This window comes from Staurois parvus, unplaced genomic scaffold (assembly GCF_062004578.1).
Source record: "Staurois parvus isolate SC_StPar_1 unplaced genomic scaffold, SC_StPar_1.0 ptg000397l, whole genome shotgun sequence".
NCBI classification, from domain to species: domain Eukaryota; kingdom Metazoa; phylum Chordata; class Amphibia; order Anura; family Ranidae; genus Staurois; species Staurois parvus.
The window spans coordinates 3604141-3627464 of NW_028318193.1; the positions used below are offsets into that span (position 1 = coordinate 3604141).

General features: G+C 42.2%; 1 protein-coding gene across 2 annotated transcripts in view; it reads left to right on the top strand.

The window, feature by feature from the left end:
- The first annotated feature begins 935 nt into the window (after positions 1–935).
- NCOA7 (nuclear receptor coactivator 7) overlaps positions 936–23324 on the top strand; it is a 246793-nt gene continuing 224404 nt past the window's right edge. For both annotated transcript variants that reach the window (XM_089686445.1, XM_089686446.1), the window contains exon 1: positions 936–1142. The gene's annotated coding sequence lies outside the window, so the exon portion shown is untranslated. The remainder of the gene's footprint in view (positions 1143–23324) is intronic.

Genomic DNA, 23324 nt, shown 5'->3' on the forward strand with positions numbered 1-23324 from the left:
ACCTGTGGCCATGGAGGTGATTGAAACACCTGAATCCAATGATTTGGAGGGGTGTTGCAATACTTTTGGCAATATAGTGTATACACACACACATTCATGGGCCACTTTATTAGGTACACCTGTTCAATTGCTTGGTAACACAAATTGCTAATCAGCCAATCACATGGCAGCAACTCAATGCATTTAGGCATCTAAATGTGGTGAAGATGACTTGCTAAAGTTCAATGCGAGCATTATAATGTGGAAGAAAGAGGATTTAAGTGACTTTGAACGTGGCGTGGTTGTTGGTGTCAGACAGACTGGTCTGGACATTTCAAAAACTGCTGATCTACTGGGATATTCATCACAATCATCTCTACTGTTTACAGAGAATGGTCCGAAAAAGAGAAAATATCCAGCGAGCAGCAGTTATGTGGATGAAAATGCCTTGTTCATGTCAGAGGTCAGAGAATGGGCAGACTGGTTCGAGATGATAGAAAGGTAACAGTAGCTATATGGACTAAAATCTCTGAGGAATGTCTCCAACACCTTGTTGAATCTATGTCTCAATGAATTAGGGCAGTTCTGAAGGCAAAAGAGGCTCCAACCCGGTATTAGCAAGGTGTACCTAATAAGCATACCTATAAAAAAAATAATAATAATAATAACAAATATATATATATATATACACACACACACAGACATCTCTGTGAGTGTGTGAATGGAGGAGGAAGAGGCTTTCGGAAGTGTAACGGATGGATGTGCTGACATGGATCCTCCCCTAGCACTAGCAGGGTGATCCTGGGCATCTCTGTGTTTGATGTGCCAGCTGCCCCCCAGGACCCCTTGCATGCCATGTAGATCAGGGCGGAGATCTGCAGGCAGGCAGGCTGTGTGTCTGCATTGCACTAGGGAGGAGGCGGAGGTGGGGAGAAGGAAGGAAGAGCAGAGGGGGAGGAGGTGGGATTTTCCAGCCTGCCAGATGCTGCCTTGTATTGTTGATGTAGTGCTGAGCTATGTGCCTGCTATAGGGACCTTCCGTGCAAACAGGAGGACTGGATACAATGTGTCAGCACCGATCGTACCCAATGGGACTTCTCCCCTCCACTGACTGAGATCTCTTGTGCAGCAACAGCCTGGCACAGCAGGGCAGAGATCTGGAGGTAGGTGCTCTGTGTTGTTTTCTACATAATCCTAGGATCACCCTGGCTGTGTGTGCTGACAGTGATCAGTGGACTTCAGATCCCTGGTAGGACTGGCATTTGTGAATAATCTGTTATTGTGGACGTAACCACGCCTTGTGTGTGCCCGGGCGCTTATCAGTGCTGGTCCCAGAAGAGGGGTGGGAGGCGATTGACAGGTGGGCGGGGCCTGCACTGCATACCGATTATTAGCCATCTAGGTGGCTGAACTGTAATGCCCAGCATGGCTGCTCACTGAGTAACTGTGTAGCATTTTCCAGTGGTATCTGCATGGATGTGTGTGAGATCATATGCTCTGATCTGTGTGGGCTGAGTTAAAGGAAAGATCAGGAAGGCTACCACTGCTGACTCTCTTCATCCAAATGCCAGTTGCCTGGTTAGGGCCGAAGCTTTTTTTGTCAATACCTCCCCTGTGGGTCACAGGAGTGCACTTAATTTTGCACTCCTGTGACCTAGAAGCAGCCTAAAGCTGTCAGCTGACATCACAGAGCCAGTCCAGGCTCTGGAAATGTATCCTGACAATAATGTCGGGATGCACCCAGATGCCTGACCGGCAGCTGGTCCAGAGAGCAGTGACTGTTAGTCACTGCTTTCTGCTCTGCCCCTCCCACGCTCACTGGAGCACCACACTGTGAAGGGGGCAGGAGCGCTTGGATCAGGCTCTCAATGGTTGCGCTAAGGCGCAACCATTGAGAGCCTGAGCCAGATGCTCCCACCCCCTCCACAGTGTGGTGCTCCAGTGAGCGTGGGAGTAGCAGAGAGCAATGACTGACAGTGACTAAGAACTGAGTGATCAACGGTCATCACACTGATGCTGCAGTCATAGAGGTGAGTGAAGGTGTTTGGTTTTTATGCTTTAACCACTTGCCCTCCAGAGGATTTACCCCCCTTCCTGACCAGGCCATTTTTTGCATTATGGCGCTGCATTATTTTAACTGACAATTGCGCGGTCATGCAACGCTGCACCTAAATGAAATGTACGTTCTTTTTTCCCACAAATAGAGGTGGTATTTGATCGCCTGTTTGTTTTTTATTTAAAAGACCGACAATTTTGAGAAAAAAAAAGTTTGACTTTTTGCTATTAAACATGTCCAATAAAAAAATTTTAAAAATCAAATTTCGTCATAAATTTAGGGCAAAATGTATTTTGCTACATGTCTTTGCTAAAAAAGAAAAAATCCCAATACATGTAAATGAATTGGATTACGTGAAAGTTATAGCGTTTACAAATGGCGGTATATATACTGGAATTTCTTTTTATTACTAGTAATGGCGGTGATCAGTGACTTATATCGGGACTGCGGCGGGCTTTCTGACACTGGGGGGGAACTGGCTTGGTGTCACTAACATCCCCAGTGACACCAATACAGTGATCAGTGCTAATAAAAAGCACTGACACTGTACTAATGACACTCTGCAGGAAGGGGTTAACATGTGGGGCTATCAAATGGTTAACTGTGCCGTTCCACAGTAAGCTGTGCTTGTGTTTTCATCTGTAAGAACACTGCTTATGCAGGCCATAGACGGATCGAACATCGGCCGATTTTTCAATAAACAAAAAATTGCTTGTTCGTTATGCCGACGTTACCACCACCGATTAAAAAAATCGGCCAACTAAATCATAAAGTTAACCCCATAACTTCTGTCCTTTGCAGGTCACGGCTCATGCGCAGATTTTTTTATCGTTAAAACGATCGGCCAATTTGGCCACCATTGCTGGGAAAATCAGCCGTTTTTCCAAATCGGCCGCAAATTTTCCAACATGACCGATAATCTCAAAGTGCAAAAAACCAGAAAAACGGCTGACCAATTAACCCACTAACAGTGCAAAAATCGGCCGATTTTCGAACCGTCTATGGCTGGCATAAGTATGGTTCTGCTATGCCTTGCGCGTGCCCCTACCCAAATATGCAAAATCATGTATATATACATGATTTTGCGCACCCCTGCCACCCTGTAGCAGTATATCTGCTATAGGGCAGCGGGAAAGTGGTTTAAAGAGTAAAGTGATTCTAAAACTTGTTTTTAACCGCTTGTCCTCCTGAGGATTTACTCCCCTTCCTGACCAGGCCATTTTTTGCGTTACAGCGCTGCGTAACTTTAACCGACAATTGCGCGGTCATGCAACGCTGCACCCAAATGAAATTTACGTCCTTTTTTTCCCACGAATTGAGCTTTCTTTGATGGTATTTGATTGCCTGTGCGATTTTATTTTTTTGTGCTATAAAAAAAAAAAAAGACCAACAATTTTGAGAAAAAAACCATGTTTGACTATTAAACATGTCCAATAAAAAAAATGTAAAAATCAAATTTTGTCATAAATTTAGGGCAAAATGTATTCTGCGACATGTTTTTGCTAACAAATATCCCAATACGTGTAAATTAATTGGTATATGTGAAAGGTATAGCGTTTACAAATGGCTGTATAGATAATGGAATTTTGTTTCCTTTTTACTAGTAATGGCGGCGATCAGCAACTTATAGCAGGACTGCAGGACTGCGGCTGGCATTCTGACACTGGGGAGAACTGACTTGGTGTCACTGACATCCCCAGTGACACCAATACAGTGATCAGTGCTAATAAAAAGCACTGATACTGTACTAATGGCATTGGGCAGGAAGGGGTTAACATGGGCAATCAAAGGGTTAACTGTGTGTTGTTTTACTATGGGGCTGTGTCTGTGTGCTTCACTGCGAGCACACTGCTTCACCTTAGGCGATTGTATCGGACGTGGGAGTGGGTACCTGTCAAATTTGGGTACCCACTCCCCAAAGGTGCCAATCCTTAATGGGGAGCGAGGGACAAAGCATTAAAGTTTAGCTTCCCCCACTGTGCTGTAAGCTTTTAGAACTTTAAAGCCCAACTGGTAAAACTATGGCTGCACCACCACACTGCAAGGGATAACTGCCTGTTTATGTCTAGGGAACGGGAAAAGCAGTTTTATGGTTTATTTAAACTGGGTACGCAGTTTTCGAAATCCCTCTGGTGCAGTAGGACCGGCCAAACTTCGATTTGTGTAGCCCTCCCCATTTGACAGACGCTGTATATTAGATCAGCTTCTGTTGAACTGGACTGCTGAAAAATATTCAATGTCTTCACAGGACAGATGTGTGGGATCTTTATTTTTTGCAAACAGTGTAAACTGACAGTATGTACCCAGAATCACACTGCTGGCAGCCCTCACCAGACGATGGTTGACAGGAGGTGACATATTGCTGAAAAACCCTCGTCACTGTGCTACTGTCGCGTTGCATGGTGGTTGCGGTGCGACCCCATTCACTTGAACATGACATGATGTAATTTTTGCCTTGGCAAATGGCGTGTGTACATCCCCCTCTGACTACTGTGCTAGCCCCCCCACCCCATGCTCCAACAATGGACTGTCATCTGCCATCCTTACTAATGATGACCTTAGGGGTACTCTTAGTAGGATCCACCCCACATATACAATCCCGTCCGAAAGTTGTCAGCTGTCACTTGGCCCATACAGGTGACATCTTCCTTGCAGGCTAGCACAGGTGGGTTTGGATCCTTCACTGGACACGTCTGGACTCATTATCAATCCTCACACCCAATGCAGTGCTATGATCCCTGCATCAGTCTTGATGACTTCATAGGATCTTAGACTGTCAGAGTGTAGATGGCATAAGGCTGAGGGGATCAGGCTAGCACAAGAGAGGACAATAAAGTGATATTAAAGGCAGTTATTTTTTTGTTTAGTTTAAAAACACCAAACATGTTATACTTACCTGCTCTGTGCAGTGGTTTTACAAAGAGCAGCTCAGATCCTCCTTTTCTCCGGTCCCCTGCTGGCACTCCTGGCCCCTCCCACCTGCTGAGTACCCCCAGAGCAAGCAGCTTGCTTTGGGGGCACCCAAACAGGCTCGCTCTGGAGCTGTTGCTCTGTGTGTCCATCTATACATGGAGCACGGCTCAGCCCCACCCCAATTTCTCCTCATTGGTTGTGATTGACAGTAGTGGGAGCAATTAGCTACTGCCGCTGTCTCAGCCAATGAGCAGGGAGAGACTGGGAGAGCCGAGGCTCTTGTGCACATCGCTGGATCGGGATGGTGCTCACGGACGTTGGGAGGGGGGGCTGGAAGGGCTGCTGCACCCAGAAGGTTTTTTTTAATACCTTCATGTAAAGAATGCAATATACAACCACTATGATTATTATTATTATTATTATTACTTCGAGTTTATATAGCGCCAAAGGGTTTGCTCAGCGCTGTACAATAGAGGGGGGGACAATACATGGCACAGTACAACAACAACAAACAACGTACGAGGGGTAAGAGGGCCCTACTCTTTCGAGCTTACAATCTAGGTGGGAGGGGGTAAAGGTACAGTAGGAAGTGGCTGAGGGGAATGAGGGGTGGGAGGAAAGAGGGAGAATGGCCGTTAGGTGAGGGTGGGGTAGGCTTCCCTGAAGAGATGGGTTTTGAGGGAGCGCCTGAATGTGAAGAGGGAAGGCGACAGTCTGATGGATTGGGGCAGTGAGTTCCAGAGGATGGGGAAGGACCTGGAGAAGTCGTGCATGGGAGGAGGAGACCAGGGAGCAGGATAGAAGGAGGTCCTGTGAGGAGTGAAGGGTACGGGTAGGGCGGTACTTGGGGATCAGGTTGGTGAGGTAGTCAGGGGCAGTGTTGTGAACGGCTTTGTAGGTCAGGGTTAGGAGTTTAAATTTGATGCGTTGGGCAATCGGGAGCCAGTGGAGGGAGAGGCAGAGGGGGGTGGCAGAGGTGGAGCGGGTGGTGAGGTGGATGAGTCTGGCCGCTGAGTTCAGGATGGTCTGGAGCGGGGAGAGCCTGCACTTGGGTAGGCCGGTGAGAAGAGAATTACAGTAGTCAAGGCGTGAGATGATGAGGGAGTGTACTAGAAGTTTGGTGGTGTCAAGGGTGAGGAAGGTACGTATCTTGGCAATGTTGCGAAGATGGAGCCTGCATGTGTTTGTGAGTGATTTGACATGCGGTTGGAAGGAGAGGTTCGAGTCAAGAATGACGCCAAGGACTTTGGCTTGCGGGGCGGGAGTGATAGTGGAGTTGTTGGTGATGATGGATAGGATGGGGGGGGGGTGTTGGCAGGGGGAAAGACGAGGAGCTCGGTTTTGGAGAGGTTGAGCTTGAGGAAATGTAGCGACATCCAGTCTGAGATGTCATTTAGGAGGTGAGTGATGCGGGCGGAGATAGTGGGAGTGAGGAGAGGGGTGGATAGGTAGATTTGGGTGTCGTCAGCGTAGAGGTGATAGTTGAAGCCGTGAGAGTGTATGAGTTTGCCCAGGGAAGAGGTGTAGATGGAGAAGAGAAGGGGTCCAAGGACAGAGCCTTGGGGGACCCCAACAGAGAGGGGGAGGGAGGGGGAGGTGGCACCATTGTAGGTGACACTGAAGGAGCGTCGGGATAGGTAGGATGAGAACCAGGAGAGAGCAGTATCTCTGATGCCAAGGGAGAGTAGTTTATTAAGGAGGAGGGGGTGGTCAACTGTGTCGAAGGCCACAGAGAGGTCCAGGAGAAGGAGGACAGAGTAGTCGCCCTTGGCTTTGGCGTTTAGTAGGTGAGCAATTAACCCTTGCTTTTCCTGGGGTTCAGTTTTGATTTGCTAAGCGAGCTGCTGAGAGCCTGAGTCAGCTGCTCCCTCCACAGCCCAGTGCTCCAGTGAGTGCGGGGGAGGAGGCAGAGCAGAGAACGGTGACTGCTCAGAACGGCTCTGAGAACTTACCCTTAGAGTTGGACAGATGCAACATTGGACTGATGCTGCATCCACCTAGGTAAGTACTGTATAACTGGGCAAAAAAAAGCCCATACTACTCTTTTAACCCTTGAGCTGCCTATTGCAGGGAGGATTGCTCCCTGGATTACTGCACAGTGTGAAGAGCACTTTGATGAACACGTTGGATTACTGGAGTATTTTAAAAAGATACTCATCCACCTTTTTCCTCCCAAAATGAGAACAGCTCAAAAAAAAGGATAAATCATAGTGCTCACTGTTGTCCCATAGAAATACTTATAAATAACGTCATTGAACTCATAAAGACATTGTGCTTCATACAACAAAAAAATGCGACAGTCTAAAGTGTTTGTCAGAGCGTTCTCCACACCATGCAGTAATCCAGTGTGTTCACTCCACACCCAAGTGCATCAAATTGATTGATTTTTTTAATGTTTGTTTTGGCAGATTTAAGGTACAGGTATTTATTCTGAGTTATTGGCCCTGCTCTGTTATTTTATTTTGACTTTTGACCTTTGGTGTGAAATACTTGCCAGTGTTGGTGCCCCAACCACAAGAGAAGCATTTGACTTTAATGGGTGAGTTTGATAAGCTGTGCCGCCTGTCAAACTCAGCATGCTAAACTAAATTTGCTGAGTCAGGGACATGTGTACACCCTCTTCCAGGTGCCTGGTTAGGCCTTTGCTGGGAAGATGAGGAACAGTGAAAATACAGGTGAACTACCCATTTTTAACACTTTTTTGAACAAGGCCTGACTGTTATGTCATGCTTCAGGCTGAGCATACAAAATGTGAATGCAGAAACACATCCAGAATAATCGGGAGGACATTTTTGTGGGAACAGGCCCTGGCTATATATACATACAGGCATACCTCAGTTTACAAATGCCTCAGTTAACGTAATTTTCGCTTTACAAATGAAAATCCATTGAAAATAATGGCTCGGTTTACTAATTTATTTCGGATTTCGAACGGATTAAGTGGTTTTCAATGCATTTACAAATTTTTTAAAAATTATGTCCCTGTACAGTACTATGCCTTTAAAGTGCACTTTATAAAGAATTTTGAACAGATAAGACTTTTTTTTAACTTTTTTCTGACCTCCAGAACGAATTAATTGGTTTTCAGTGCATTTGCAAATTTTTTGTAATCATGTCCTTTTATGCCTTTAACCTCCCTAACGGTCTGATTATGTCAATATTTCTGTGCTCAAAGTGGTAAATATTTTTGCATGGAAATATGTTGTTTTTTTATTGTAGGCCTGTAATTGTTAGGAATAACTTACTGAAATCTGTCCAAACAAGAGTCTAGTAAACATCCCGGGTATGATAAAATTTGAAACATGAAATCATAAATTATAATATAATAAATAATCATAAAAAATAATAATATAATAAAAATAAATGTAATTCAATAATGTAATCAAACCAAAAACACTGAAATTTGAAATAGAGCTCCAAGTTCGCACATCACTGAGCTTAGTCGCAAAATCATTTCAGTGTCTGATGAAGAATTTATCACTCAATTCTGCAAATGGTTCTAATTTCCTATCGCTGTTCTCTAGCTGGTCTAAAACTGCTTTTGACCTAAAGGGACGCTTTTTGGACGCCATGGACATTTCTCAGTTTCCAGGCAGAAAGAACAGTAAAAATGCAGGCAGGGCACAGGACAAAATGTATAATGTAATACTATCCGATTTTAGTGTATTTAGTGAATGTCACATTTTAACATCCTTGAATTTCCCGCCGGTTCCGTCCCCCGTACGTCCCGACGCTCGAAGGGAATGGAACCCGGAAGACAGATGCCTGCGTTGGCTGGAGGAGATGGCCGGGGACGCTGCAGGGGGGACATCGCGGGAGCGCAGGACAGGGTAAGTGCAAGAGGGAATCCCTGAGCAACGCTGCAGGGTAATCCCGAGTGTAGCTCGGGGTTACTGCTTTTGGTACTGAAAGTTAACCCCGAGCTACACTCTGGAATATCGCCAGTGCACTTTATACAGAGTTTTGAACAGATAAAACTTTTTTTTACTTTTTTCTGACTTCCGGAACAGATTAATTGGTTTTCAATGCATTTACAAATTGTTATGTAATCATGTCCCTTTATGCCTTTAAAGTGCACATTATAAAGAGTTTTGAACTGATAAAACTTTTTTTTACTTTTTTATGGTCTCTGAAACGGATTAATTGGTTTTCAATGCATTTACAATTTTTTTTTAATCATGTCCCTGTACAGTACTATGCCTTTAAAGTGCACTTTATAAAGAGTTTTGAACAGATAAAACTTTTTTTTTACTTTTTTCTGATCTCCGAAATGGATTAATTAGTTTTCAATGCATTTATGAATTTTTTTTTAAGCGTGTCCCTTTATGCCTTTAAAGTGCACTTTATAAAGAGTTTTGAACAGAAAAAACTTTTTTGGACTTTTTTCTGATCTCCGGAACGGATTAATTGGTTTTCAGTGCATTTACGAATTAATTTTTAATCACGTCCCTGTACAGTATTCATGCCTTTAAAGTGCACTTTCTAAAGAGTTTTGAACAGATAAAAGACTTTTTTTTACTTTTTGCTAACCTCCGGAATGGATTAATTGGTTTTCAATGCATTCCTATAGGAAACTGTGTTTTCACAATACGAAAAGTTCCGCAGAACGAATTAAATTCATAAACCGAGGTACGCCTGTATATATGTATATATATATATATATATGAAAGTTTGTTCCACAATATATGTGTTGAATTGCGCTCTTTGTAGTTAATACTTCTGCAGTTGGTATCCCTTATTTAAACTGCTTGTACAGCTGGCATGCCAAATGTTTCTTACCCTGGCCAGAATTTGGTCAAAGAAAGCATATGCCAACATATATCATATGTCATTAGTCTTTGGATCTCTTTCCCTTTCTTCTTAAACAGGTGGCCTACCATCCATGGTCATCTCACAATGAATTAGCGTGCTAGACAGAAGGTAATATCAACATTTAAACAACTGCTTGCTACTGCTGTTGTTGACAGTACATTGCCAGATGGTACCCACTCCAGACCAACCACGGCTGTGGATGTGACGAGGGCGTTGAATAAAAGAGACTCAACATATAATCAACTTAGACTAGCGACAGTGACGGTGCACTGGAAATGGCTGCACTGCATGTTATTTTATTTTTAACACTGCTATTAAAAGTGTTAAAGGAGGCATTATGATGAAGAATTCAGGCCTGTGTACAGCAACTCAGAGGGAGGACTTCAGAAAGTGATAGGTGTACAGTTCTTAGCAGATTTTATACACTTTGGCAATGTCACATATAGAACATACAGTAGAATGTATAGAGTACAGTGGGATGTGGTTTTAAAGCCCAACTCCAGAATGTGACAAAATCTACCCTTGCAGTGCATATTAATATTTACCCCTATTCCCCGTGATGTTCTAATCTACCTGAAACTCCAGTCTTTGAGCAGTCCCTCAGCATCATCATATACAACACGGGACTATTACCCTGCATTCATATATCTATTCACTGTGGCTGGGAGCACCTTAGAGAGATGGCTTTGCAGGACTGATCACACCAATGAAGGGACCCTAGTAGAGCGACCATTAAGACGGTTATTATACCTTCTTCATATACCTCTAGTCTTAATGAGCATTTAATCCTTACTGGATGTGCAATATCTGCTAAAGATATACACTCACCAGCCACTTTATTAGGTACACCTGTTCAGTTGCTTGGTAACACAAATAGCTAATCAGCCAATCACATGGCAGCAACTCAATGCATTTAGGCATCTAGGCATGGTGAAGACAACTTGCTGAAGTTCAAACCGAGCATCAGAATGGGGAAGAAAGGGGATTTAAAGCAGAACTCCATTTAAATGTTTTTTTTTTCCCATGCAGTGGGACTGTACCGGCACTGCATGGATTACCTGCTTGTTTTGTCCAGGGGGCCCCAAAGGCTATACTTATCCAGTTCTTCAAACCTCTGAAAAACAGGGCTCCCCCACGTCCAGAGGTGGGCTGTTCCTGCCGTCCTCACGCCCAGAAGGCGTGGGCATGATGACATCAGGAACAGTCCATTCACAAGACCGCTAGTGTGCAGGGTGGCAGAAGCAGTAGGGACTGGTCTTGTGCTTGGAGGAGAAAAACAAGCAGTTGGCCCATGCAGTACGGGCACAGCCCCACTGCATGGTGCAACATTTTTTTGCCAGGAATTCTGCTTTCGGTGACTTTGAACGTGGCATGGTTGTTGGTGCCAGACAGGCTGGTCTGAGTACTTCAAAAATTGCTGATCTGCTAGGATCTTCTCGAACAGTCACCTCTAGGGTTTACAGAGAATGGTCCGAAAGAGAGAAAATATCCAGTGAGTGGCAGTTGTGTGGGCAAAAATGCCTTGTTGATGTTAGAAGTCAGAGGAGAATGGGCAGGCTGGTTCGAGATGATAGAAAGGCAACAGTAACTCACGTCAATATGGACCAAAAACTCTGAGGAATGTTTCCAACAACTTGTTGAATCCATTCCATGAAGAATTAAGGCAGTTCTGAAGACTAAATGGGGTCCAACCCGGTACTAGCAAGGTGTACCTAATAAAGTGGCCAGTGAGTGTATTATGAAATGGACTTTGTCACTTTTCCCTATAAAGCATGTGGTGCAACAAGCAAGTCACTTTTATGACCAGTCATCTGTGGTTTTTATCAGAATTTCAAGCTAAAACATCTTCAAAACAATTCAGACAAATACATAAACACAGATGGATAGGAAATATCTAAGCCATGTGAAATATATTTTTGGCTACACATTTAAAGCGTTAATATATTTTATTAATACACTTCAAATGAGCCTTTACTGATAGGGTTAATTTATAAAGCTGAAGTCCAGGTAGATAGGCACAAAATAATTTCAATTCATTTGTATTATTTACTACATAAATGAGTATGAGTAATGAGTATGATTTACTCTTAAAATGTACTTTAAATGCAAGGAGTTTAACCCCTTCACTCCTAAGGGTAATACAAATCTTAATGCCTAAGCACAATTTTGCAACTTTGACACGTGTTAGTAAAACCGTACAAATCATCACAACTGCTTTGCACATCCAGATGGATTATACCTTGTTTTTTTCAGGACAAATTGGGCTTTCATTTGGTGGTAAATGATAATGGATATCTCCTGATTTTTTTTATTATCAAAGGAAAACTGGCCCAAAATAGTGAAAAAAATAACTTTTTTAAATTTAGCTGTGTGTTTCTTGTTACTACCATAACCTACCACCCAAGAACAACCCAAAATAAATTTTCCAGCTCTTGATAATTGCAGCAATACCATATATATGTATGTTATTTGTTGTTTGTACCCACAGTGCAGCCCAGAAACAATAGTGTGTATTTTGTTTTTGTTTTGTTTTTTTTATTTACCTAAAACACACTGACACTAACTGACACTGATACCAATAAAAAAAAATCCTGACTTTTGACCCTGACCTTGACCTTTGACCCTGACCTTGATCCAAACACTAACCCTGACACTGAATTAAATCAAACCTTGATCTAGATATTTTTTCTTTATTTTTTATTTTATTTTTTAATATTTATTTATTTATTTTTTAACAAACTTTTTTTTTCACTCTATGCAACGAGTTAGAGAGATACAATGTATCTCTCTTCTCCATTCATAGAGAAAAAAAAAACAAGGGGGTGGACTATACAGTGAGTGATCACTATGATAGCCAATCAGAGGCTATCACAGCGATCATGTGATGCAGAATTTGGAGTCCCAGGTTCCGATCGTTAGAACGGGACCCGGGGCTCTCAGTGACTTCCCTGTCTTTGTACTGGGAGTACAACTGCGGCGCGCTCCCAGCAGAAAGACAGGTACGGAAATATGCGGCCCCACAGAAAAAATCCCAGTTCTGTGAGGCCACATATATGTGTGATGTCGGCGTCAAGGGGTTAAGTACCTGAATTTGATCTGGTCTAGAGAAAGGGAAGGAGAAGCAGCACAAGGAGCTAACCTGGTTTGCAGCAGTATAAGGATTAAGCTGAGAGAAGCAGAAAACAGAGTGAAAGACAGATGAGCTCATCAGTGCACTGCTTCTCCTTTCACTGTCCATTCACAGAGAGGGGTTGCAAGGGGACCTATATGTGAAAGTGAAACTACAGCAGAGAAAGATCACGTCTTCTCTTCTGCTAGACAGAGCTGTGCTATGAGTTGTGTAGATCTCATGACTGGATAAAAAGAAGTACAAATCCTTTGGTAGGTAAATCAGCTGTAATGTATATATTTCATCTGTGTACTTAGCTGTTTGCCTGGAGTTCAGCTTTAAGGTGAAGTGGAGTTGGGTTTAGTGGTGCAGGTTAGGTGGGGGTAGAAGACAAGCTCAATAAGGGAGCAGAGACTGGTGTGCAGGAATTCAGTTGAAACTTTGTTTTATGGAACTCTGTGCTATTTCTATTTCAGCTATGGGATGTGATAGTATATCAGATGTACTATGCCAAGGATATGAAATGGACTCTGTCAGGGGGGCAGAGAGAGGGAAAGAATGGGGGAGAGAGAGAGAGAGAGAGAGAGAGGGGAGGGGGAGGAGAGAGAGGGGGGGGGAGAGGGGGCGGAGAGAGGGGGGGAGAGAGGGGGGGAGAGCAGAGAGGACGTGAGAGAGGGAGAGAGAGAGACCAAATCACAGCTGTATCCAAATTGCATGCAAAATGCATTGCAATCTCGGCTGATTTTCGTCCCGTCTACGGCCGGCAAATATAATAGCAGTGTCCCTGCAGAGAGCTCCGTTATTATTTGACATTTAAAAGTATAGCAAAGTTGCAATATTATATCTATTTGTATATATTTCGGATACAGATGTTTCTATTTGGATACAAATAGATACAATGTTGCAACCGCTATACTTTTAAATGTCAAATATAATAGCGGAGCTCTCTGCAGGAACACCGCTATTATATTTGACATTGAAAAGTATAGCGGTTGCAACATTGTATCTATTTGTATCCGAAAAGAAACATCTATATCCGAAATGGATACAAATAGATACAGATGTTCTTCTTTTTCTTCTTTTCTTGTGGGTCACGGCTCATGTGCATTTTTTTAATCGGTAAAAAGATCGGCCGATTTGCCCATCATTGTCGTGAAAATCGGCCGATGGACAAAATCGGCCGTTTTTTTCCAACATGACCGAAAAATGTGTCAAAATCACGAAAAACGGCCGACCAGTTCACCCACTAACGATCCAAAAATCGGCCGATTATTGTTTCGGACAAATTTTCGACCCATCTATGGCCTGCTTAAGTCGCAATAGAAAACTGAGTAAATTCGCACCATATCAGTGTGAACTAGATTAAATACTAACTTCAATTCAAATAAATAAACAAACAGATAGATAAATAGATATTGCTTTAGCATGCCTGATCCCATTCGGAGAGTACAAATGGAAGATGCATACATAAACTAAATGATCTTTGCTAATGCATTTTATGTTCCGTTGAGTGGTTGGCTCTGACTGTGCAGCACTTACATTGGAATATTGCTTCCCTGGAGTGTTTTCGGTGTCTTTTGGGGACGCTGTATAGTTTATAAGACAAAATTCACTAATGTCTTTATTTAGGACCATTTGATTCAGCAAACACACAGAATGCACAACAAACCAAAAGTGAAGGAATAAAATGATACATTATTTTGGGCAAAAACAATACCTATTTATTATTTAATTTATATCATTTAAAGCATATCTAAACCCAAGAACAAATACAGAAGATGAGTGAAAATGCCACCTATGACAATTATCATAGGATCAGGAGGTTAAGGGATATAAACTTATCCTATAATAATTATTTTAGCTTGATTAACGGAGAGCTAAGAGGTCAATATTATGTCATTTAGAGCGCAAGGGATAGGAGTAACTAACACAAAGGTCAGCAGTAAGTAGCACACACTGTAGAGGAACGTTTCTCAACCGGGGTGCAACAAAGAGTTCTCAGGGGTGCCGCAGCGAAATGTGCAAAAACTTCCCCAATCCATCTATAATATATTCTTCTTCCACCATTTACCTTCTTTTCTTTACAGCGGTGCCGGTCCGCTGTGTCAAATATGTATGGAACTGTCACAGGCACTGAGGAAGCCCTGCAGGCAAGCCACATATGTCCTGCCAATCGATGACGTCATCGTGTGTTGCATGGCTTTGTGGGAGGCGTGGCTAGCAGTCAATGATGGAAGGTGCTCTTTTGTTAGCTGCTGGGGCAACACATGCAGGTGTGTGGGAGGGCAGCAAAAAAAAAGACACAGGGAGACGGCTTTTCTTCAGCGGGCTCTATATGAGCTCTTGTGAGCTACAGCAAATGTATGATACCGGTAGTAGCACAGTTTTATTGCAGGCATGGTGATTAGTAGTATTTGTATGTTTGTAATCAATATATATATATATATATATATATATATGTGTGGTTTTCATTATTTTATAAATGTTGTGCTGCACTTCTTTTTATTTTTTATTCTGCTTGGGGTGGTAAACACATCTCAACTGCATGGTTATACATCCCCCCAACCTAACATGCCCTTGGTTCACATCTCTGCAGCTGCGTGTAGGGCAGCCCATTCATTTCAGAAATGCAGGGAAAGAAGTACCCAATCCCTTTTTAAGAATTGCTCAACACCAAAAACACCCTGTGTTTGCCAATATGCGAGGTACCATTAATTAATGGCACCCCTATGCATCTGCTGAAGAGCAGAGCATTGCGTGTCAGGAACAAGCGTGATTTTGTGCACGCTCAGCAACACACAGGTACGTGAACCAAGCTTTAGACTGGGGTGCCTCGAGACTGAAAAGTAAAGCAGAGTGGAAGAGCCAGAAGGAAAGAACACAGAGGTCAGTATTAACACAGAGTGCAGGGGTCAGAAGTAAGTACTGGGGAGTTCACAGGTTAGTAGTAAGTAATCCAAAGTTCAGGAGTCAGCACAGCACAAATTGTGCCATCCTACTGTAAAAATTCATCCACTAGACTTCAGATGTAGTGGCAGCCGGCAGGGTGAAGAAAGTCCTCCCATGGTGTCCCCTTGGCTATGCCATATGAGTCGAGGTGCCTAGGACTTTCCTTGGCTCTGCATTCACATTGCTGCTCTGATTTGAGGTATGAAAGTCATTGTGGGGGGGGTCAGACGCTGGTGGTATGGCAGGGTTGTGACCTATCTGTCACATAATCATCCAATAGGGGTTAAGAGCTGAGGGATAGAGAAGAAGAAGCCGCACAAGGAGCTAATCTGGTTTGCAGCAGTGCAAGGAGCAGTTGCTAACCCTTGTTATAGAGTGTCCAAGGGCATTCTACTCTGCGGTCACTGGATCGGACCCTGCTCTCTCCTGTCTCAAGTGTACTATCTTTGGTCCATCACTGTGATGGGCAGCCTCACTAACCAATAGAAAGGTGCATGTGGAAGCGAGGGGTGGCACCAGAAACTGAAAACAGCCATCATATAAATACAACCTGTCATTTGATGATGTTTGCAAAGAAGTGTTGAAGTGAAGTGTCTAGGCTCACTGTCTCACCACAGTTTAATGCCCACCATGTGAACAGTCAGTTGGCAAGCCTGGGTGCTGTCACATGGAGGAGCGAAGATCTTGTAAAGAAATTTCAGGGCACTCCACTGGCAGAGCCCTTATGGAGCTCGTTATTAAAGTGGTTGTAAAGGCTCAAGGTTTTTTTACCTTCATGCATTCTATACATGAAGGTAAAAAACCTTCTGTGAGCAGCAGCCCCCCAGCCCCCCTCAATACCTACCTAAGCCCCATCGAGATCCAGCGACGTGCACTACAGCCTCAGCTGTCCTGGGTCTCTGGCTCCTCATTGGCTGAGACAGCAAGTGGGAGTCATTGGCTCCTGCTGCTTTCAATCACAGCCAGTCAGCCAATGAGGAGAGAGAGGGGCGGTGCCAACCACAGCTCCGTGTGTGTGAATAGCCACATGCAGCAGCAGGTACCCCCATAACAAGAATCTTGCACCCGACAGAAAGGAGGAGACAGTAGAGCCTGCGGGGAACCCGAGAAGAGGAGAATCCAGGCTGCTCTGAGAAAAACCACTGCACACAGCGGGTAAGTATAACATGTTTGTTATTTAAAAGAAAAAAAATGAACCTTTAGTATCACTTTAACCACTTCCCATCTGGCCCATGTACATAAACGGCTGGAGGGGAGCAATGCCAAAGCGGGTTGCCGTTTATAAATGGCCCAGAATTAACTGCCTGTGCGTGCTCCCGGAACACCGATCGCTGTACGGGACCTCTGTGTGAAGTCCTGATTCATGTGATACCTGATTGGCCAATCAGTGATCACATGAATAGTAGTAAGCAAGATGTCACTTCCTGACATCATTGCTTACTACTAGTGAAATCTGTGAATGATCACAGAGATCACATGGTACAAGGCTATTCACAACAGTCTTGTACCATGTGCCAAGCTGTGACCAATCACAGCTCTCATAGAGGAGATATTATTGCATTTACAGCCTTTATGGGTGTAAAAGCAATCAGTGTAGAAAAAAGAAAAAAAATCTTCATCACCCTCCACAAGTAGTACAGTGTCACTATGGTGACACTGTACTGCTAGGGTGATGGTATGTTACAAAAAAAATAAAATAAATAATAATATAAAAAATTAAAATAAAAATATAAAAAAGAATTTAAAAAATTTAAATTTTTGGTTATAAACTAATTTGGGTTTGTTTTTTTTTACTAAAAAGATAGCTGAATAAATTTTGGCCAAGATTTATGAAGAAAGATTATTTATTTGCAAAATTTTATAAGAAAAACACTTTTTTCACTTTTTTTTCAAAATGTTTGGACTTTTTCATTTATATAGCAAAAAAATAAAAATATCAGTGGTGAATAAATACCACCAAAATAACGTTTTATCTGTCTCAAAAAAATGCTAAAAAAAATCATATGGGTGCAGTGTTGCATGACTGCACAATTGTCATTCAAAGTGTGATAGCACTGAAAGCTGAAAATTGGCCTGGACAGGAAGGGGGTGAAAGTGTCCGGACTTGAAGTGGTTAAGCAGCAGGCTCAGTTTGACATTTTTCGCTTTAGGTCAATGTGAAAAAAAAAACCATGGGAGATAAATGATGGCAGTCTCCAGCGATCCCACTTAATCACACTGATAAGCCACTTGTAAGGAATCAAATATCTTAGATATCAAGAAATGGTTTACACCCATGTGCTCTCAAAGAGTTGAGCTCAATTTTTTTTAACTATTTAGAGACTCTTTAATGACTGAATTTGTATGATTGGATTGGTGTAATGCAAATGTGGTGCCTATATTAAAAGACAAGGATCAGTGGTTTCACAAAGTAGCTACAGACATTGAATTTTAATTTCTATTGTAGGGAAGATGCTTGGGATTTGCCTACACCTAAAAAATACTGCTAGAGAACCATGTAGTTGAGTACTGTCCTTAATTCTTTTCTTATTTGCACTAACGGTTAACTTTTCTAGACAAGTGTTCTGGGGTCTTCCCCCTTTTTCTAGGTCAGGAGTCTCCAAACTTTCTAAACAAAGGGTCAGTTTACTGTCCTTCAGACTTTAGGGAAGACCGGTCTGTGGCCAGTGGGAGCAGACAATGTCTTGGGCTTGGTAGTCAGTGGGAGTAAAACAAATTACATAGTGCCTGTAGCCAGTAGGAGGAGTAATAGTGTTCTATCATTGGTAATATTGGGAGGAGTAGTGCCCAATCATTGCTATTAGTGCCTCATCATTTGTATTTGTGGGAGGAATAGTGCCCCATCAATGGTATTAGAGGAATAGTTCCCAATAATTTATACCAACGGGAGGAATAGTGCCCTATCGTTAGTGTCAGTAGAGGGAGGAATAGTGCCCCACTGTTGGTGTCTGTGGAAAGAGTGGTGCCTCATCAATGGTATTAGTGGGAGGAATAGTTCCCAATCATTTATACCAACGGGATGAATAGTGCCCTATCATTAGTGTCAGTAGAGGGAGGAATAGTGCCCCACTGTTGGTGTCTGTGGAAGGAGTGGTGCCTCATCAATGGTATCAGTGGGAGAAACAGTGTCCCAAGGGCCTCAGTTAGAAGACCACTGTTCTAGATCCAAGCAATCACTTCACACATGCTGGAGAACAATTTTATTAGTGATAACCAGCATGCATTTGTGAAAGACCAAAGCTATTAAACAAAGCTACTTTGTTTTTTTATGGTGGAATTAACAAAACTTAGTGTGGATGTAGTATTTTTTTTTTATTGTGTCAAAGGGTTCTACACAGTTCTCACAGACAGTTAATGTGTAAGTCATGGTCTATAGGCTTGATACTTTCTATTTATAAATGAATCAAACACTAGCTTGAAGACTGTATTCCGAGAGTAGTGATTAATGATTCATATTTTGAATGGTCTAAGGTTTTCAGTGGTGTACCCTAGTGGTTGGTTTTTGGGTCATTATTTTTTAACTTAGTTATAAATAATGTAGAATTTGAGCATAAAAGTTCTATTTGTATGTTTTGTTATGTAGTGGAATACAGTCAATTTCTACATTTCTGTTGCCACTTCACTATGATAGGCTTCTTCGTTGATGCCTGTAGCTATATGTGATGGGGCCCCATTGCAAATGCATTAAGGGAACCCCCTGTCTCTGTAATATTCAGGCTGTAACTTTCACCATCACCTACAAAATATTCATGCTACCCACTCTTGAGACTTTCATACACTGTGTTGAATTTCTTTGTATATTCGCTAGCTGGACCAATGCCACTCAAAAGTACTTCAAAATTTCTTTTGCTTTTAAAATTTGATTTTTGCATGAATGTAATTTCAGAATAGAAAACACATTTACTGTTTGAAATTTGTTCAAGAAAAAATTTCCATCCTGCTCATTTGAATTTTGTCTTCCCTGTGGTGACAAGAACATATATTGATTTGACCCACTAATGATCAGAAATTCTAATGTTTATTAAAAAAAATCTACTATTGTGTAGCCAAACATGCTGGAAACATGCACCTTGCTGTAAAAAGCTGGTGATTGATTGCTGAGACTCACTGGAGATCTTTTGCTGCCTTTGTGCTGTACTGGGCTTCAGCTTATGATTTTACACAGTATAGTGCTCAGCCCAGCACTCTGGTATAAACAGCCTAATCTCATGTGAAGCCATGCTGTTCCTCCTCTGATGCATATGAGTGCTCCACTTGTGCGGGATGACGTCACTGTACCTTGCTCTGCCCATGTGTTAACACTAATGGACTTTTGATGTGAAGTTTAAAGCACTGTCACTTTGTCATTTTAGCATTTTATAAATTACTGATTTAGTATGGGGATTACTAGGGAGATACATTGAGGTGCATTTGTGAGTGCATTATCAAAGCATAGCAACCAAAAAAATAATGGTTCCCTATGAATGCAGTCACACCAGCACATTGTGTTGCACTACATGGCATGCGCTATTTTTTTTTAAGTGTAATGCAACTTGTTCCAATGCATGCAGACATGCACAAGTGTGCACAAATGCAAGGCCAATCATGGCAAACAAGCAAAAATCCCAAACACAAGACGTGTAAAACGCATCACAACTCGTTATATAAAATGACACACACCAAGGTGCATCAGTTAATACATGCATTGTAGTGTGAAGGATAAGGGTAAGAGATTTTTGTATAGAACACAATAGTTGATTAATCAATAGATCAATCATTAAATGATGAATATTGTATCTAAATTAAAGCAGATCTGAATTTAGCATGCATTGTGAAACTTTATTTTACTGTGTATGTTAAAGCTAAATTCTAGATAGAGATTTTTTTTTTTAGCATAGATACATTGGTCCAGTTTGGGCTAATGTAAGTATACATATTCCATACCTTGCCAAATCACTTACTGCTATTTGCTGCCTTCCAGGTCCCTCTAAGCAGCTGCCCTGCCGCACAGGGGGTTTCTTGCACAGGATAGACAACATTCAAAGAATACCTTGCATTTTTCTCCAATATTACAAAGCATTCCTTGATTGGACAAGGTGGAGAGGCAACAAGGAGACATCACAATTTATTTAGTGAATGGCAGGTGTGCAGAGTGAGCAATCTCCTGTGGTTACTATGCAGCAGGGCAGCCGCTTGGCACGGGACCCAGAAGGCAGCGAGGATCACTGTAGTAGCAGTGGCGACTAAAGTGGTTCTCTGCATCCACAGGAATCAGCTAGGTGTGGAACATGTATACTTACATTTACCTCTGCAGGAGCTTATAGTAATAAAGACCGGTCACTGCTGCTCTCTCTCCTTGTGCAGGATTACTGGTCTTGTCTCTACCCCTCCTGTAATTTTCTGCAGGCAGCCTGTAGTGGATGGGCCTGCTGGGTCCCTTCCACATTTTTGCTGTGTGTACGATATGTACAGCATAGGAGGATGTCACTGCTACTTTAAAGTGATTGTAAACCTCAGACGTGAAATAAGAACAAAGCATATCCCTTTATAGTGTTTACTTGTCCTAATTCAGAGCACTAAGTGTCTTTTTTTCAGCTGCTTTGTTCCTCTGCTATCTGCATGAGTCATTTCTGACAAGTTTTCCCTGACAACAAGAGAAAAATGGTGACAGGGAGGGACCTCCAACAGATTGATAGCCTAAGCTCTGTTCCTGTGAGCTGTGTGGAGGGAATGTGTCTCTTCCCTCCAATCAGCTCTCAGAGCTTTCCTCACTGAGCTCTGCAGAGTGTATTTTCAGCTCTCCACCCCCTTTTTTCTGAACTCTCAGACAAGCTGTATAAATTCTGAAGTTTGAATGGATGTAGAGAAGAGAAGACTGCAGATAAACAGGCACAACTTATGTAGGAGGATTTGTTTCATCTCTGTGTATCACCTGAGGCCATTCACGTCGTTAGCTCATTAGTAAGGGTTTCCAAACCACTTTGAGTTCAGAAATTTTGGTGCTGTTACTTTTCAGTTGTGAGCAATAAGCCCAGCAGATCAATACATGAGAGAAGGTACATAACCTGCTATTGTCTGTTGATCTTGTAACCAGTAATAGGATCACTATATAGAACACTTAGCTGCTTCTATGGCATTGCTTTCCTGCTGGCCGATTCCCTAATGAGGAAGCAGCAGCAGAGTGATGGCCTGCTGGTCTGGCCAGTGAGAGAGTGACATAGAAACAGGTTAGGGATTTCTTTGGTCCCATCATTATCAAGTTGCTGGCAGGTTGCCTATATCATTTACTGGTAGTTATCAAAAGTAGAAGCTTGCATAACATTATTTATTGTTTTACTATTATGAATCATGTTTATTATTATTATTCTGAATTATCATTCATAAATTTTATTAATCATATTATTATTATTATTAGACATTTTTATATAGCAGTACTTCTCGTTGCAACCTTTAACAAAAATGCGTGACCTTTCATATGTTATTTGTCAATTTTATATCAGTTTAAAGTTCATTTTAGTGACTTCATTGAGTACAAATGTCCCTTTATGCAGACCAGTTCCATATGTGGAAACAAGTCCCTAAACACACTGTATTCAGTAAACGGAAAGGCAGCTACACTATTCTTTGTTTTTTACGTGTGAGAAGATAAATGAATTATAGCCTTTTTTTGGCGGTGGAATGTTGTGGAGGGAGCGCAGTACTAAAGTTCAACTAGCACTTCTTTCCAAATAGTTCATTTTGCAGTCTGCCTTGTTGGAGTGACTAGATGAGGCCCATCTGTTTAAAGTTCTATTTTCTATTTAAGGATTCCTTATTTTCAAAATGATCTATGGCTGACCCACAGGGATACACTGGTATTAGCTGTGCTTTTTTACAAGGGTTCTCTAGTAAAAATAGCTATCAGAGATGATAGTTACCCCTTAATTTATGCTAAGCCCAAACTTTTTTTCCTTATAGTGTTTGGAGGGGTTTCAGACCCTGTCAGATTTTTACTGCTATCAGGGTCCCCGTTAGTGAGATTTCCATTCACTTCCTGTCCTTCTGACAACGTTTCACCAGAGAGCAATTAAAGTGATTTTTTTTTTTTTTAAGCAACTGACTTTCTGAGTGTGCAGCATCTTCTTCTTATAACCCTTGCCTATGTTCAAGTTTAGGCTGATGCTATGACTGCTGCCCCAGGTTTCCTTTATCAGGGTGGCACCTTTCTCTTACAGCAAGCTATGCAGCCACCCTTGTATGCAGGGACTAGAACTGTGTCAAGCTACACTGTGTGCATCAATAGAAACGTAGCCTAGAATGACAGAGCCCTCCCCCCTACTTTCTCCAAGCTAATAGACTGGCTCCAGACTGCACTGTCCACTCTTAACTGTTTCCTATGAAGACAGGAAGTTCAGGAAATCAGCACTGAATGAGCAGGAGGAAGCAGCATTGAAAGTTGTAAACTACAAGTGCTGGGGTAAGATTTATAACTAATAGTTTACTGATGAATGTTTATTTTATAGTGCTCAATGTGTTAAAGAAGAACAA